The 16,362-nt window shown below is 35.1% G+C and overlaps 1 protein-coding gene across 2 annotated transcripts in view; it reads right to left on the reverse strand.

The window, feature by feature from the left end:
- Positions 1 to 16,362, reverse strand: part of LOC106619447 (uncharacterized) — a 178,130-nt gene that overhangs the window by 57,997 nt on the left and 103,771 nt on the right. The window contains exon 5 of one of the 2 annotated variants that reach the window (XM_070109496.1): positions 14,631 to 14,679. The exons of the other annotated variant lie outside the window; for it this stretch is intronic. The gene's annotated coding sequence lies outside the window, so the exon portion shown is untranslated. The remainder of the gene's footprint in view (positions 1 to 14,630; positions 14,680 to 16,362) is intronic. 2 annotated transcript variants of the gene reach the window in all.

A 16,362-nucleotide genomic window follows, 5' to 3' on the forward strand; every position in this document is an offset into this window, starting at 1 on the left:
TTAATCTATAGCGAGTTTGTTGCTTTTCGGCTGTTCAGTTTAAAATTGTTAGCCTTGTCGACGCTAAAGCAAAAGCAAGTTTCAAGACACCGTGTGAGTGCGTTAAACCGTAATAAAATGTTTATGAACTTTCCATGTATGAATGAGTTTCGTGACAGATAATAACAAATTAAGAGTGTGGAAAAAAAACAAAAATTCAAACAAGTATAGATAAACAAGCCAATGCAAAAGCAATGATAGCGAAAGTTTCCACGGCCGGCGCATAAATGACAGCTGCCAAAATACCAAAAACAAAAAACAAAAAAACCAAAAACATGAAAATAAAATTAAATAGAAACCAGCGAAAAACGGCTGCACGAAAAAGTAAAAACAAACTCGTTTTCTATTGGCAGCCAACGCGCCACAGCAACAGCTGCCACAAACGGCGACAATTGCCGCATTAAACCACTTTCATTTATGCATTAGTGACGACGGCACAGTCTGATTAAGCCGAAAGTGGTTTGTGATTTATGAAATTAAACGGACAAAGCGTTGCAAAACAGTTAATAACTTTGGCTAATGCTGTAAACTTGAAAAGCACACACTTGAATGCTTTCGTAAATAGTTACCTATAGGCTTACAAGACTAGGTAACGTCACACTTATATGCTTATAAACTTAAGCACTTATAAACTTACTTATTTAGTATATGTATGTATATTTATGCAGTACTTAGTTATGTGCTAAGTTCATAAGTATGTTGCGTTCTCATATAAAAACTTGAACTTGCATACTTATGAACTTTTAAAGTAATATAATTAGTTAATTATATATTGAAATGCTTATATGGTTAAAAAATTATTTGTATAGTGATCCGATCTGAACAGCTTCTACAGATATTATAGCTCTTTTTTGGTTAATAATCAATGCTAATTTTCGTGTTGATATCTTTTCAAATAAAAAAGTTGTTCACACAATAACTTGATTGGGTGCGTTCAATTTGTATGACAGCTATATACTATAGTGATCCGATCTGAACAATTTTCTTGGGGATTATAGCACTTCTTTGTATAATAATTTATGAAACTTCATTTTGATCGTTCAGTTTGTATGACAGCTATATGCTGTAGTGATCTGAACTAAACAATTTCTACGAAGATTATAGCCCTTCCTCGGATAATAATCCATGCTAATTTTCGTGTTGATATCTTCTCAAATAAAAAAGTTTTCCATACAATAACTTGATTGGGTGCGTTCAGTTTGTATGACAACTATAAGGTATAGGTAAGGTGCGATATTAGTAGCTTCTTGGATAGAAAAACGCTTGTACAAAATTTCAGATCGATATTTCAAAAACTGAGACACAGAGGGACTTGGCTAACTCGTATCAATTCCTCTCTGATCCTTAATATATATATTTTATAGCAAATATTTTCAAACAAACTTCGTCGCAAACTTAATATATCCTGTTCAGGGTATACAAAAGGCTTTGCATTTCCATTTTCATAGACACTTGCATAGTTTAGAAATCACTTACTTGCAAACCTTTTGTTTAAGCATTTCTTAACTTTTGTTGTAGCTTGGAAAATAATGTCATTGGATGCTAATTTGCACATGCACTTAGAGCAATACAAACTTATATGCATAAAAACATATTAACGCCAAAGAAAAGAAAAAAAATTTAACAAATATATGCGTCGAAAACACGTATAAAATTTATTAGAAAATAAACAATAAACTTAGCTATTTGCACAACATAAAAAGGCGTCGCGCTCGTCGCTAGTCGTAAAAAGTGATTGCTGCTGCCCGCGATGCCTCTTCTTATTACAATTTTATTATTTTGGATGTGCATTATAAAAAATGCCGCCGACCTTCTGGCGCGCTGCTTGGCAACCCGAAAAATGGCGCTTGACTTTACGCGCGGCGCGCACCCGACGCGTTTGACACGGTGCATATCAAATTCCAACATTGCGCGTATTATGGCGCGGCCGCTGCGAGCTTCTGCCCAAATATATTGTAATTTATACGGCGGCCAGCTATGATTCAAGCAAACGCCAGGCACGTCTCGCAGATATAGACACACAAACACTTGTTGCGAAGCATTTTTTTCTAATTTTTTTTGATTGTAATTTTGAGTGGCGGCGCGCATTTTTTATATATATATTTTTTTTTGTAATTTTGCACTAAAAGCAGGCGCCGTCGCCAAACTAGACGAGCGCTTGTGTGGCGTCGCGCACAAAATAAATTTTCTATGTTGCTGCGTGGCTTTTAGTGTAATTAATGCAAATAAATATAATAAACAAATGAAGCGTCTACGCATGGCTGGCGGCGCGGCGAACAGCGTTACTAGCAGTAGCAGCGTCAGCAGTGCCAACACCAACGTCGTACTTGTTAACTTCATGCGTTAATTATCATTAGCGCATAGCTCATCATCAACCGCAGCTCATACAGCACTAACACCATCAGCTTATTCATCATCAGCGTTAGCTTCTGACTGTTGAAGAGGTAATTGAACCGTGTCTAACCTTGACTTAGGCGCTGCTCAGTGCGCTTTATGGCGACTTTGACTTTGTGTTCGCTCGCGGCGTCAGCTGTTGCAAGGAAATATTTGTTTTTTTTGTTTGCTTACGTGGCTGATTGTTTTTTTTTGCTTCTGTGTGCTTGGCGCTGTTCAAGTGCGTAATTGTGAACAGATGTTGCTATTGCTGTTGTTGTTGTTGCAATTAGTGTTGTTTATGTTTGTACAAGGTGCCATAGCACTTTGGGCGATTGTGTATGCTTTTGAACTTGAAAATTGCTTGACCACTTTTTTCGGCGCGCGTGTGGCGATAAATCGCTTTAAGGTGCTTGGTATTTTTGTAAACCACTCATGGGATTTTAAATGCTTTGAATGGATGCAGTGGTGTTAGAAATTGCGGCATGGTGGTTAATGTGTTGGAGTATATGGATGAAGGGGAGTAGATAAGAGGTTTTGCGTAGATGATGTACTCATGAAAAAGCCCTGAAGAAGTAGAAGCTACACAATTTAGTTTAAGCAAAGCAAATGGCGGTTGAAAGATAATGTTGCTAGACGATAACCAAATAATTCAACGTTCGCTGTTCGAAATGCCTGTAATCACAGCTCTTACATCGCTTCCAAAATCAATCAAGCCGCACGACATCGTCGCTGTATCGGCTAGTGATACACGCTTAATTGGCTACTTATGCTAGAGTCTCATAAGATATCAGAGGTCCGAGTTACAGTCTCTCACCGGTTATACCGTGCCTAACCGGATAACGTATAGTTGATTTTCGTGGAAACGAGTCTCTGCTTGTGTATCTCTGTTGTCTGATTCAAACTCGTATTCCAGAGCTCTTGGAGCTCAAAAGCTCACGACGTTTTGAATAAATTGACAACAAAGCTTTCGCAGACTTTGCCGGAGGGCGTATGCTAAATCAAGCTAGCTTTCTAGCAAATGTTGTTCAAGTTTTGATAGCTTATGAAACAAACAGCCTACATATGAGACAAGCCCAAAGCTCTAAGCAAAACTAGTCTAGTGGATTACACGCTTCCGTTTTGTATTTTTGATCAAATTAGTATCAAGTCGTTTCCAACTTCAAAAGTAACTACTCTTAAGCAGCTGTAAGCAACTACTACAGACATAGACTCTATTAGAGCACCAAGACGCTGGAAGAGCAACTAATTACTTCTACAACTTAATCGGCATCACTTTTTGCAACGGCGGCTGTAAAACTGCTCAGCCTATTCGTAATCCGTTACTTCCTCTAAATTCTTTACACGTCGCAACAGGTTAATCCGTAGCGCCGACCGACAATCATTACCCTACTTCATTATCTGCACTTTATTATTCTCCATTAACCCCAAACTGTCTTCTCGCAGGCACTTTCTGACAGCTCCATTAGCTGCCGCAGATCTAGATATACGCGCTGCCGCACCTAAAAGGAAAAGAACAAGCGCGTAAAGCGGAATAACACAAAGCTGTTAAGCGCAAGATCGTCAATCATTCGCTGAATCACTAGGCAAGTGTAAGGCGACGTAGTCGAACGACAACACATGAACTTCCCACGCCAGCCAGCTCTTTCAACTCCCCTCACATTAATTACTTAATTACAATTTCCTTTCAGAATTGTGCGCAAACAAAATCTAACTTAATCTACGGCGGATGTTCTACCTGTTGGACGGCGATGTGGCGCGCAGCCACTGCAAGCCCAGTGCAATCTTTTTGCAATTTGTCATAATTTTATATGCGTATCGACAAAACCAGCCGAGCTGACTGACCGACTGCGCCGAGCTGGCCGTCCATACGCTCACTCAAAGGCTGAATGAAAATCGCATGAACGCACAAGTAAGCAAAGTAAGACGCGAACTGGCGGCGGTGCGGCGGGCTATCCAGCAGGTAGTCAGCCTGTTGGCGCTAGAAAGTTGCGCGTGAAATGCTATTGACCTCAGCGGCAGTAATGAATGACAGTGTAGCGTTGTAAAGATTAATGGCACAGCTGTTTGCCGCGCGCGCTGCCACTTTAATTGGTCCATAATTGCGGTAATACGCAACGATATGCGCGAATTTGTGGTAGCAGCTGTAATTTCGACTTTAAAGCGGTAGTTTTTTAGGTGAAAAATGTGAGACGTTTAATTCGTAGCTGCCGTATGGAGTTTGAGCAGTGTCGGCGCAATATTTATTTTTATTATAATAGCAAAATGACAGCGCTGGCAATACCAGCAGTAGCGGCAGCATCGTTGGAAATGCCAACGACCAGGCGCAGCCTGTAAAAAGCGTGGATTTGCAGATCGCAATGGGAGTACCGAACAAATCAACGGCTAATTTGGCATACGTTTGAGGTGCGCCTTGGAATTTCTAGTTTTGCAGCTTCATGTCAAATAAAAAAGTAGAAAAAATGTGGCGCATATACCAGAAGCTGGTGGCGACAAGCGCACATTTTCACCGCTTACTTCAGATCGCAAACAGGCTGCTGCTACTTAGCGTTCATATACACGTTTATTGGCCCGCATGTAGGCTGCTTGTGGCACTAAAAACAACGCTGACAATTTAAACACGAGCTGGTGTGCATTAGAAGCAGTAGCAGCACATAGAAACCGGCTTGACGTGTTGTCGCTGTTCAAGAAAAGTTGAAATGTTAGATGCAGGCGTGGTTGTATGTGTGGAAAATGCGCAACAACTAATAGCACGAAACCTCAACTGAAGAAATAACGTGGTAAAATGAAGCGTTTGCATCAACGCGGCTTGGAGAAGTTAACCAGACTCTTAGTGGCTCGAGAGTGGTGAAAAGCATGCAACCTGTGGTCAGAGCCAGCTTTATGGTAGTATGTCTACACCAGCATTACTCTGGCGTCTAAACGCTGCTTTGAGACTACCATATATCTAGTGCCAGTCTAGGATTGACTGAAGGCAATTCCTTATATGATTGAGGTTGAGAATAACTGTATAAAACTAATACTGTATGATTCTCGTATCTATAGCGGAGTCTGGAAGGACCTATATCTATGCTAGTGAAAAAAAGCGCTGTATTCAAGTAATTCCCATATACTTTCTCCAAAAATTGCAGAGTAAAGATCAACTCTAACTTCAATTCGGCCTTCAATGTAGATATAATGTGTAGAAAAAAATTTTTTTTTTGATAATTAGACAAAATAATTTCGCATTCATAATTTTTTTAAATTTAAATTTTCTTAATTTCTTTCTGGAAAATTAGATTGGATTATTTCGCATTAATACATTTTTTTAAATTTTTTCAATAATGTTATTGTTAATTAGACTAAATTATTTCGCATAAAATAATTTGTTTATACGTTTTTAATATTTTATAATGTTAAATTTTTATTTAATTTGTTTTTTAATTAGACTAAATTATTTCGCATACATTTTTATTAATATTCTTTTAAAATTTTAAAATTTTTCTTAACTTTTTTTCTGAAAATTTAAACTGGATTATTTCACATAAATAAATTATTTTTATTTTTTTTAAATATTTTTGTCTTTTAAAATCACTTTTTTTGCAATCAATATTTTTTGCACACGTTGCAAGATTTATGTTTTATGCATTTAATTGCTGCGGGTCACTTGGCCAACACAAACAAATATCTTTTGCGCACGCCATTAATCTTGAACTTGTTCCACTAGCATGCGGCGCATGCGTGCGGCCACACGTTTAAGTGTTTCTTACTTAACGGTCGCGCTGGACAATGAGTGGACAAAAAACAAAAATAAATAGCAGACACTGTTGCGCTTTGGAGTAAATATGTGTATGTATGTCTGGGTTGGTGGCAGCACTCGAGTGCTGGCGCTTTGACTGCGCGCATGCGCTGACTGACGCAGAAATATGGCCAGCGCGTGACCACAAATTACCGTTAAACACAAGGCAATAAAATGATTAATGAGTTCGCGTATTTATTGCAATTTGGTGGGTTTCACAAACGTTTATGCGGTTGACTATGGCAGCACTGGCGTTAGTGTCTTCGCACTATTCAAAAGTGTTTGAAAAGTTTGCTGAAACATTTTAATGGTTTTTAAATTTTTGTGGAGCGCAAAATTGCGTTTTCGACACGAATGAAAATTGTTGCAAAATTTTATTTTTCGCGCTGTTAATTAACTTTCTTCCGCTCTGAAGTCTACTGCCACATGTCACATTTTAATTAAGCGCGCACATGAAATCATATAGCTTGTAAGTATGTGTGTATATGTGTGTGCGTGGTTATGTATTTTGCGCGGTGTTAATTTGCAACAGTTAATTTCTTCTCAGCGTTGCAACACACAAAATTCCATTTATTTACTCAATTAGTTGGCGTCTATGCATGTGTGTACGATATGTGGACGAGCGCGAGTGAGCAATCGAAATGCGAATGCAGTTTAATTTACATTTGCAGCGCATCGGTTCCGCTATGCGTCAACAACAAAGCGCCCATATGCATGTATATAAATAAATATGTAAAAAACTTAATTTAGTGTTGGATCCCGAAATTTCGGTACTGCAATTTCGCGAATTCGGGACTATGAAATTCAGATTTAAATTTTGCATTAATTTAATATAAATCAAAATGTACAAAATATGATTTCGTGCCGGATTCCGAAATTTCGGGACTGCGGTTACGTGATATCGGGACTATGAAATTCAGATTTAAATTTTGCTTTAATTTAATATAAATGAAAATGTACAAAAAAGGTTTTAGTGCCGGATCCCGAAATTTCGTTACTACGATTTCGGGACTTCGGGACTATGAAATTCAGATTTAAATTTTGCTTTAATTTATTATGAATCAAAATGTACAAAAAAAGTTTTAGTGTTGGAAACCGAAATTTCGTTACTATGATTTCGGGATTTTGGAACTATGAAATTCACATTTACGAGTATATGTTGTTTTAATTTAATTGCACGAATGTTTAAAAAAGAAATTTTTAGATTTTTTCTTATAGCGCATTACCTTGTGGTAGCTTTAACCGATCCAATTATGTATTACTGCAATATAAATATTTTAATTTTGTTTGTTTTTACATATTAGATTTTCAAAATCTAAAAGTTTTACCAAAAATCGTGAATTATATTTAATTTTAAGTTCCCAATCGCTATTTTCCAATCCCGCAATTTCGAGATTCACAATTTCTGCCCATTCAAAATTCATGCTTTACTTAAACGCACACATATAATATAAGCCAGTTGCAAACATTTGTTGAAAAATAAAAATAAAATAATTAAAATGAAAAAAGACGATACACACAAATACACACACATACACAGTGACAGTTACAAACGCGTCAACGCCACAAAACGACACAACTCAATTAACACCAAAGCACACTATGGATCGGCATGTGGGTGTGAGTGAGTAAGCGTGTGAGTCTATGGAATTTGCTGGCGGTGGCGTTGACTTTGGCGCACCAATTGAATTGGTGTTGCCACATGCACACAAACACACACACACACTTAAACTTTAAGTTATGTATGCGCTCATATTCGTGTGCATTTTGCACCAGCTCAGCGCAGAGTCTCCAGCTCAGCGCAACATATTGACATTCTGACAGTCGCTTTTTAATATAAACAACAACAATAATAATAACTAAAGCACTGTGTGGTGTAATCAAGTGAATGACGAGAATGAAGTGCAGTTTGTTGACTTTCAGCGCCAAATAAAAAATAATCAGTTGGCAAATCAATGTGGCATGACACTACATATATATGTACGTATATATTTATAAATAAGAAAAAATATTAGCTACAGCGAAGCTATAACACCTTGCAGTGGCATTCCTTATAGCATAAAATGGTATAAAAAAGATCTTTGTCTTGATTTTGTTCATTCAGTTTGTATGGCAGCTATATGCTATAGTGATTCGATTTGAATAACATATACGCACGATTTACGATTTCTTTCCATAATAAGCTGGTCCAAATTTTCTATCGATATCTTGTCAAATTAAAAAGTTTTCCATACAAGCATTTGGATTTTGAGCGGTCAGTTTGTATGGCAGCTATATGTTATAGCGGTACAATCTGAAAAATTTGTTCGGAGATTATAGCGTTGACTTTGATAATAATCTAGGCCAAATTATTCATTAAAAATTACACAAACAAGTGTAAAAGAGAGCATTTGAAATCGTTATTATACAAGTGGAGAATTGTAAATGTGTTAGCAACACGAACGAAATTTATAGATAACAGTAAAATAACAAATTTTAAGCCTAACCTCATTCTAATTATTAGGCTGAGATCACTCAAGGTAGGCGTGATTTATTGAAGAGAGCCAAGTATGCTCTCTTTGCGCAGAGAAGAGAAAAATCCATGACATTCATGACTTTCAGGAGAGTATACATCACTCCTTTAACGAGATGCAGAGATTGAGACAGAGAATTCCGCTATGTTATCGAATTCTACTACGCAAATGTATTCATGGCTATGGAGCAATAATTTTAATAATTTTTTTAGCCAATTGCGGACTTAAAGTACTCGGCTCAGGTTTCGAACTAGCCTGATACCTAAAAATAACAGTAAAATACGCTATATTTGTTACGGCATTCCGCACTTCGGCGTTATTACCGCAACAACTATAGGCTTGCAACAAATTGCCGCATTGTGGGCCTTGTTGACATTAAACAAATGCTGACACCACGTCTCATTTTGAGCGCATCAATTTATTTTGATGACGCGGCGAATTGGTAACGCCAAGTCCGTGTAACCAACGCCAAAACCGAGCTGACTGCGCCCAACAACACGCTCAGCGCTGCAGAGCCGCCACTTCCGTGCGCAATTTGTCTGTTGCAAGAACGCGGCGTCGGCTCGACATTTGCAGCCATGCAACGCTGTCAATGTTTGTAAATAACGTGGTTTGTTGTTGTTGCAGCTGTTGTTGTTGGCGCTGTCAGCGCAACAAATATTGCTTACATTTAATGACATAAACGTTGCGTTTAGTTGCGGCGAATGCGTTGCAAATTGATACATGCAATTAACTGTAATTACTTGTGCGCGCTTCCGCCACCTCCGCTTCTTCTTCTTCTCTCACTGTCCGCTAACCACTTTAGTTACGTTTGAATTAAACGTTTACAGGCGGAAAAGTAATTTTTCAAGGTTCCTTTGTTGTTGCGCATGCGCGCTGTCGTCGCTTTTGTGGCCGTGCGCTTTCAGCGTAAAAATAATCGAGTGCCAAAGTGCAAACGACTTTTGTGCTTCACACCTTTTAATTTTTGCCTTCGCACATTAATTGCGCCATTTATCGCCTATTATATTGTTACAACAATTTTCTTCGCTTTCAACCTTGCGCATTTTCAACGCATGCGCAGCGCCGGCAAACGCTTCGCAACACCTTTTTCTGACGTCAGGTGACATAATCGACACCGCGTTGACAGCAAGAGCTTAGCAAAATATTTTCACAATCACCGCAACAACAACAACAATGGTTAATAATGCCATTAAGTGTTATGGAAAATTTGCGCGCGTTACGGCGCTGCGATGAAATCGTGAAAAGTTGCGTGAAAGTTACGCAAGCGAAATGTAGCCAGTAAAAGCTAACAGAAATTTATTGTCAAGTTTAAAATTTATAGGAAATTAAATTAATTTAGTGAATTAAAAAATTAGTTTTTTTGCAATTTTTAGTTTAGTGCAACTTTCAACACCGTTTTATAGTTAATATTAAAAGATCCAGTGACCTTCAAAGCTTTGTGGAAGATTTGATTTCATAAGAAAATTAAGCTAAATACTAAGATTAATAAAGTGTGAGGCATAAGGTGATGCTTGCATTTAGATATATAGATACTTGAAAAATACACATCTTGTGATTTTTTTTTCAGTAAAAAATTTCGAGAAAATTTATTTCATTAAAATATTCTCGCAAAACTATATTCGATTTATTATGTATAAAAAATGCGAAAAAATACATCTTACAAAATATGAAAATTTAAATTTTTAGATATTTAAAAAAAATTTCGAAATAAGAAAAATGTGTCTTTGCACATAAGAATTTATGAAAAGGCAAAAATCAAATTAATGCAAGTATACATATAAGCTGGTGCAGAAGCCTTTGAAAATGATAAAAAGTAAGAAATACATAGAAGACTGAGACCCAACGGAAACGAAAAATAATATAGCAAACAGTAAGGGAAAAATAATTTACGCGGAAAAATTTATTTATTATAATAATTTTATCTGAGTTCGGGAAAAGTAGGAAAGGGGAGTTGTTGAGTTTTTAAGGGTTAGAAACGGTTTATCTCGATTTTCGCCAAAACTACGAGCTTTATAGAAAAACGTTACAAGGCAATGTTGTAGATAATGAAAAGATCTATAACTATTGTTTATAGACTTTTTTCACATAACCTCAAAATTTATGCGAAAATTTCAAATAACCAAGTTTTTGGTTTTTTTTTTTATTTTTATCTTATACAAAATTTTTTTTCGAAATTTGAGGCAAACTTACTTTCTTATGTACCAAGCACACTGTATTTTTATATTTAAAATATTGATTTTTTCTTCTTATATTGACGTGATATCGAAAAAAACCTATAATTTTTAAACAAGAAATCTCAAGTCAACATATCTAATTTTTTTGAAAAGTTAGTAGGCTTTAAGTTTGTGTAAGTCTCTGCTTTCTGATAATATAAAACATCTACATTACTATGGTACGTTTTCTCAGAAAATGCAAACAAATACCCTAAACACCAAAATTACATACCCTGCTCTAATATTATATATGAAATTAAAAAAAAATTTGTTTGCTTTTGCTCAAAAATAATAATAAAAAAATTTATTTTTAACAACAAAAAAAAAATAAAAATTTCTTAGAGTATCTCAATTTTGAAAAATAAACATTATAGATAATCTTTATGAAAAAAAAATTTTTTTTGAAAAAAAAATCGAATCGATTTGATTTTTATTTTAAAAATAAAACTTTATTTTCAGTCAAAGTTTAAAAAAAAAATTATTTTTCAAAATAAAAATCAATTCGATTCGATTTTTATTTTCAAAATTCAAAGTTTAAAAAAATTTATGTTTCAAAATTAAAATCAAATCGATTTGAGCTGGGAATAAAATGGAATTTTGAAAACAATAAAAAATCTGCTTAAAAAAATCAAAAAACGGTTTTGTATTTATATTGCAAAAAAAAAAACAGAAAAATAGAAAAAGTTTTAATTATTAAAAATATCACAAATACAGGCAAATATTACTAAAAAAAATATATATTTATTATTATAATTATTTATTTTTTTTTTTTAGTTTATACAATTAAAAATAACAATTTTTAATTATTAAAAAACAACTACTTTTAATTATCCAAAAAGTTAAACAAATATAAAAGCAAATATTTTTCAAATTTTTTTTTGTTTTTTTTTATATGTAAATTTATAAAAATTATCAAGATATTATATTAGTAAATATAAAAATTGTTATCGAATCAATTTGTGCTAGTACAAAAAATTAATTTTAAACAACAATAAATTTCTTGATTTTTTTTCCCTAATTTTCATAATATTGCCAAATATACATAACTGCGCTTTATTGCGTAAATTTGAATTATGCAATCGCATAAAAATATTATTTAGCAAAAAACATATTTTAAGCCTTCTTTCGCCAAAAGATGCTGAACAAAAGGTTAAGATGCCAGCGAAAACAAAAAAAAATATATATAAAAAATTTAAGCAAATAGCCAAAAAGTCGTAGCTGAGCATGAACTTAAAACAAACAAAAAAAAAAGAAACAAAAACATTAATATATACAACAAAAACATATGTATAAGCGTAAAAGAAAATTGAATAAATGCGCTTAAAACAACGCTTAGAAAGTGTTTTTGATTAAAAAAAAATCATATTTGTTGGCATGAGTGTGTGCATGTATGTATATATACACGAGATATTATATTTTTGCTAAAAAATTGCAAAAAATTTCAAAATTCAGCGCAAACAAACAATAAACAGATCACACAGCTGCCGAGCTGAGACATGTAACTGTAGCAACACAAAAAAAAACAAAGCTACACACATATACATGTACTTACATAGATACAGTTAGTTGAAAAATATAACAGTCTGCGCTGCGGTTGACAAGGTATGACAAGTTATTATTGTTGTATCTTTAGTGGCATTGTGCGCTGCAGCCGCTCATGTATGCCCACAGGTGTATAGGTGAGTGTATGAGTGCGTATGTGTGTGTGTGTGTGTGCTTGCACATACGTTTTGCGCTTGTTAGTGTTAGTGTCACATTACGTGACTTTATTATCTAATCGCATATTACTCTACTCATCTGTCAGCAATGATGTGACAGTTGCGGCAGCCAACAGCAACAATAACAAGCAACCTACTCTTGTTATTATTATTGTAACTTTTGTTGTTCTTGTTATTGTTGTTGTCATTGCAGTACAATACAAGTAGCCAAAGTAATTCGCTGCTGTTGGCTGCGACGACGTATGACGGACGACGGACGACTAAGTGCGGCGACTGTCAGCGTCGCGTACGCAATGTGGCTGCGCAAATTGTTTTGTTGTTTGTTATTGTTTTTATCTCCATTTGATGAAGTTTGTTTATTTAATGATACTTTAGTTGACTTTCATTGCCTGTGGCCCGGCTAAAAAGCGAAAAGGTAGAGCCAGCGGCAAAGTGGTGCAAAAAATGCATAGCAAAAAGTGCGCGGCTGTTATTGTTGTTGCAAATTAAAAGTGAAAGATGTTGCGAAATTATTTGTGAATTACATTTTTGCTGAAGAAGGCATGACTCTCTAATTAAATAATTATTTTGCAAATGAATGCTTGAAAAAAGAGCGTCAAAGTGACAAGCTGCGCGGGAGAAGTGAGCGGATCAATGCGAAGTGCATTGCCGCGTTAATGAGAAAAGTGAAATTTGTGTGCAAGTTGGGATTAAGCGCGAAGAAAAAAGTAATTAAGCCGCCTTGCAATAATTAAGTGAAGGTAATCATTGCAATTATTAGTTGCAAAAAATAGCACAGTTAAGCAGCGCAAAAATTGCAAAGCAGCAGGGTTGCATTGGGTAGTTTATGAACAATAAAAACAAGAAATGACGAAAACTTCTGTTACGTCTAATACTATAATAATATACCCTTCACAAATAAAAACTTTTTCCAAACAAAAACTTGATTTCGATCGTTCAGTTTGTATGGCAGCTACATATATGCTATAGTGATCTGATCTGAACAATTTGTTCGGTGATTGTATTTTTACCTTGCATAATAATTCATGCGAAATTTGGTCAAGCTATGTCGACAAGTAAAAAAGTTTTTACTACAAGAACTTCACCTTGATCGTTCAGCTTGTATGGCAGATATATGCTATATTGGTCCGATATCGGCAGTTTCAACAAATAAGCAGCTTCTCGGGGAGAAAAGAACGTGTGCAAAATTTCAGATCGATATCTCAATCACAAATTCGCGTATATACAGACAGCCGTCGGACATGGATGAATTAACTCAGCTCGTCACGCTGATCATTTATATATATACTTTACAGAGTCACCGACGTTTCTTTCTGAATGTTACAAACTTAATGGCAAACTTAATATATCCTGTTCAGCTCGTCTTCAGCTTTTGTCCGAAATAAAGCTTTTTAGTCCAATACTGATACACCGAAAAAAGTGAGGCGACAAGTGGGTAGGGTAATAGAAGGCCAGCACTGGGATTTAGACACCAATTACCCGTCAAGAAAAGAGAATGGACCGTTATGTAGATGAGCAAGAGAATAATCATTTTCTTTCCTAGCCTGAATGCCATATTAAACCGTTAGACTAACATCGCAAAAGAGAAGACGTCACTGTTTATGTAGAACTCAACCGATTGGTTATTAAAATTCTAGAAGAAGCAAGCTCTCCGAGTTAGTTGGACTGCACTCTTTTCCAAACTGCTTTATTTTTCGCTCGTTACTCAGTTTAGCATCTGTAATTCTCCAAAGGTTTATAAAATAAATATAAGTAATATACAAAAATCATGTAGTTAACGGATTCACAGAAATGAGAAGACTACGTTATATCTGAACGAATCAGAAATTGTGGGATAATAGTATAGCTTGAAAATTTATTGAATTAGTATGAACAGAATCAAAAATCAATGCAAATAGAGACGTTTTCATAAAGATATATTTCTGTAACAACAACTTAGCGGTAAGGTGGTACAAAATTTGCTTTTTGAGTCGACATCAAAATGTATACTTACAGAATTATTTAGGGTATAACAGTATAATCAGTATATCAACAGAACTTACCTGTAAAGAAAAAGAAAATAAATATATATATTTTTGATGCAACTATACTTGACTATATTTAACGTCAATCAAATGATTACAATAGTAATTTTCGTCCCTTAAGAGTTAGAGGGAGGTCAGTATTAATATTACTTACTGAGGCTAAGCATAAATCTCAAGTAAAGGGAGTACAATACAGTATCTACCGTAGTTGCCTTTTTAAGAAACAGATTTTATGAAACAGCTCTCTATGTAATCGCCGGGCTTTTATCCACCTCATACAGGAGCTAAATTATGGTTTATTATGAGAGAAAATATATTTCGTAATTAAAATATTTGACTCCCTATAGAAATTTAAAATCCCACAAATGCATAACAGCTCGTTAGCTCTGTGTACGAGTGCACAGCTCGATGCTGTGCAAATATGATACGACGTGATTACTGTGACTGCACACGAAAGCGATACGAAGCACATGCGTGTCATTGTATGCTTCAACAAATCCATATGCCTTCGTCTACCGCCCTCACTGTAGCTGGCACACACTCCCTCACACACCTCACCCGCAGCCATGCTCAAGTGATTGAATGTCAAAAATCATTATGAATAATTGTTATTGTTGTTGTTTAGTGTGAGGAGTGTGTTCTTCATCGTTGCGATTGTGATTTTCGATATTTTGCTGCTTTGCCTTGTGGCGCTTTGCTGCTAACATATTGTTGCAGTTGTTGTAGTAATGCTTGCAATGCTGATGCGTATCTGTCAGTTTATCTGTTTATCTCTTTGCAGTCATTAACATTAGCGCTCAACTGTGAAATCGGTCATGAGAAATCATGGTCAATTACTGAAATTAAATTGAAAATTGTAAAACTATGGTGGAAGAGGGGGAGAGATGAGCGGAGCGACAAGTGTGTTTGATGTGTAATGCGTTGTGAGTAATGAAGGGTGAAGGCTGTAGGCGGGGGGCAAATTACTCATTACAAGAAATTCACTAGATTTGTGCTTGGAATGCAGCAATGGCGTTAATGGAGTCGAGTCGAGGCTTCTAAACGCTGAATAACTAATTTCATTAGTGATTTAATTTACTGCTAATATTCAGTCAGAGATAAAATAATTAGCAATTGTACCATATCGTTATTTTCTGGGAGTTTTGATGTAATTATTTATACTTTGTAGTATTATAAACCATAATAAATTTATAATTTTGCATTAGTATAATGGAATTGGAAGTAAAAATATTTATGAGAGTAATTACGGCAGGGTAATGGTAAAAGTTATAGTGATATTGTAATTAGATTTTCGCGCTTATAATTATTTAATTGCACGTAATAGCAATTTTAAGTTCTAGAACTTTCAAGTAAAGTAATGATAATGGAATTGGTAATTACATACAAAATTGAATTATTTGAAACTTGAATGACAAATTGAAACTGGCAAATATATGTATGAAACTGCCAATAACTATGTTTAGCTAGCGCAATACTAAAGTATTGATAATGGGAATGGTAATTACTCACATAGTGGTATTTAAAAAATAAATAATAATGGAAACTGTAATAGTAAGTTGAAACTGGTAAATAAATGATAACTATTGTATTTTTAGCTAAAGAAATACGGGAGTAATGATAATTTTACTGGTAATTATTTACTTAGAGGTAATGAAAAAGTAAATCATACTGGATACTGTAATACTGTAATGGAAAATTGGA

Source organism: Bactrocera oleae, chromosome 5, assembly GCF_042242935.1.
Source record: "Bactrocera oleae isolate idBacOlea1 chromosome 5, idBacOlea1, whole genome shotgun sequence".
In the NCBI taxonomy this organism is placed as follows: Eukaryota; Metazoa; Arthropoda; class Insecta; order Diptera; family Tephritidae; genus Bactrocera; species Bactrocera oleae.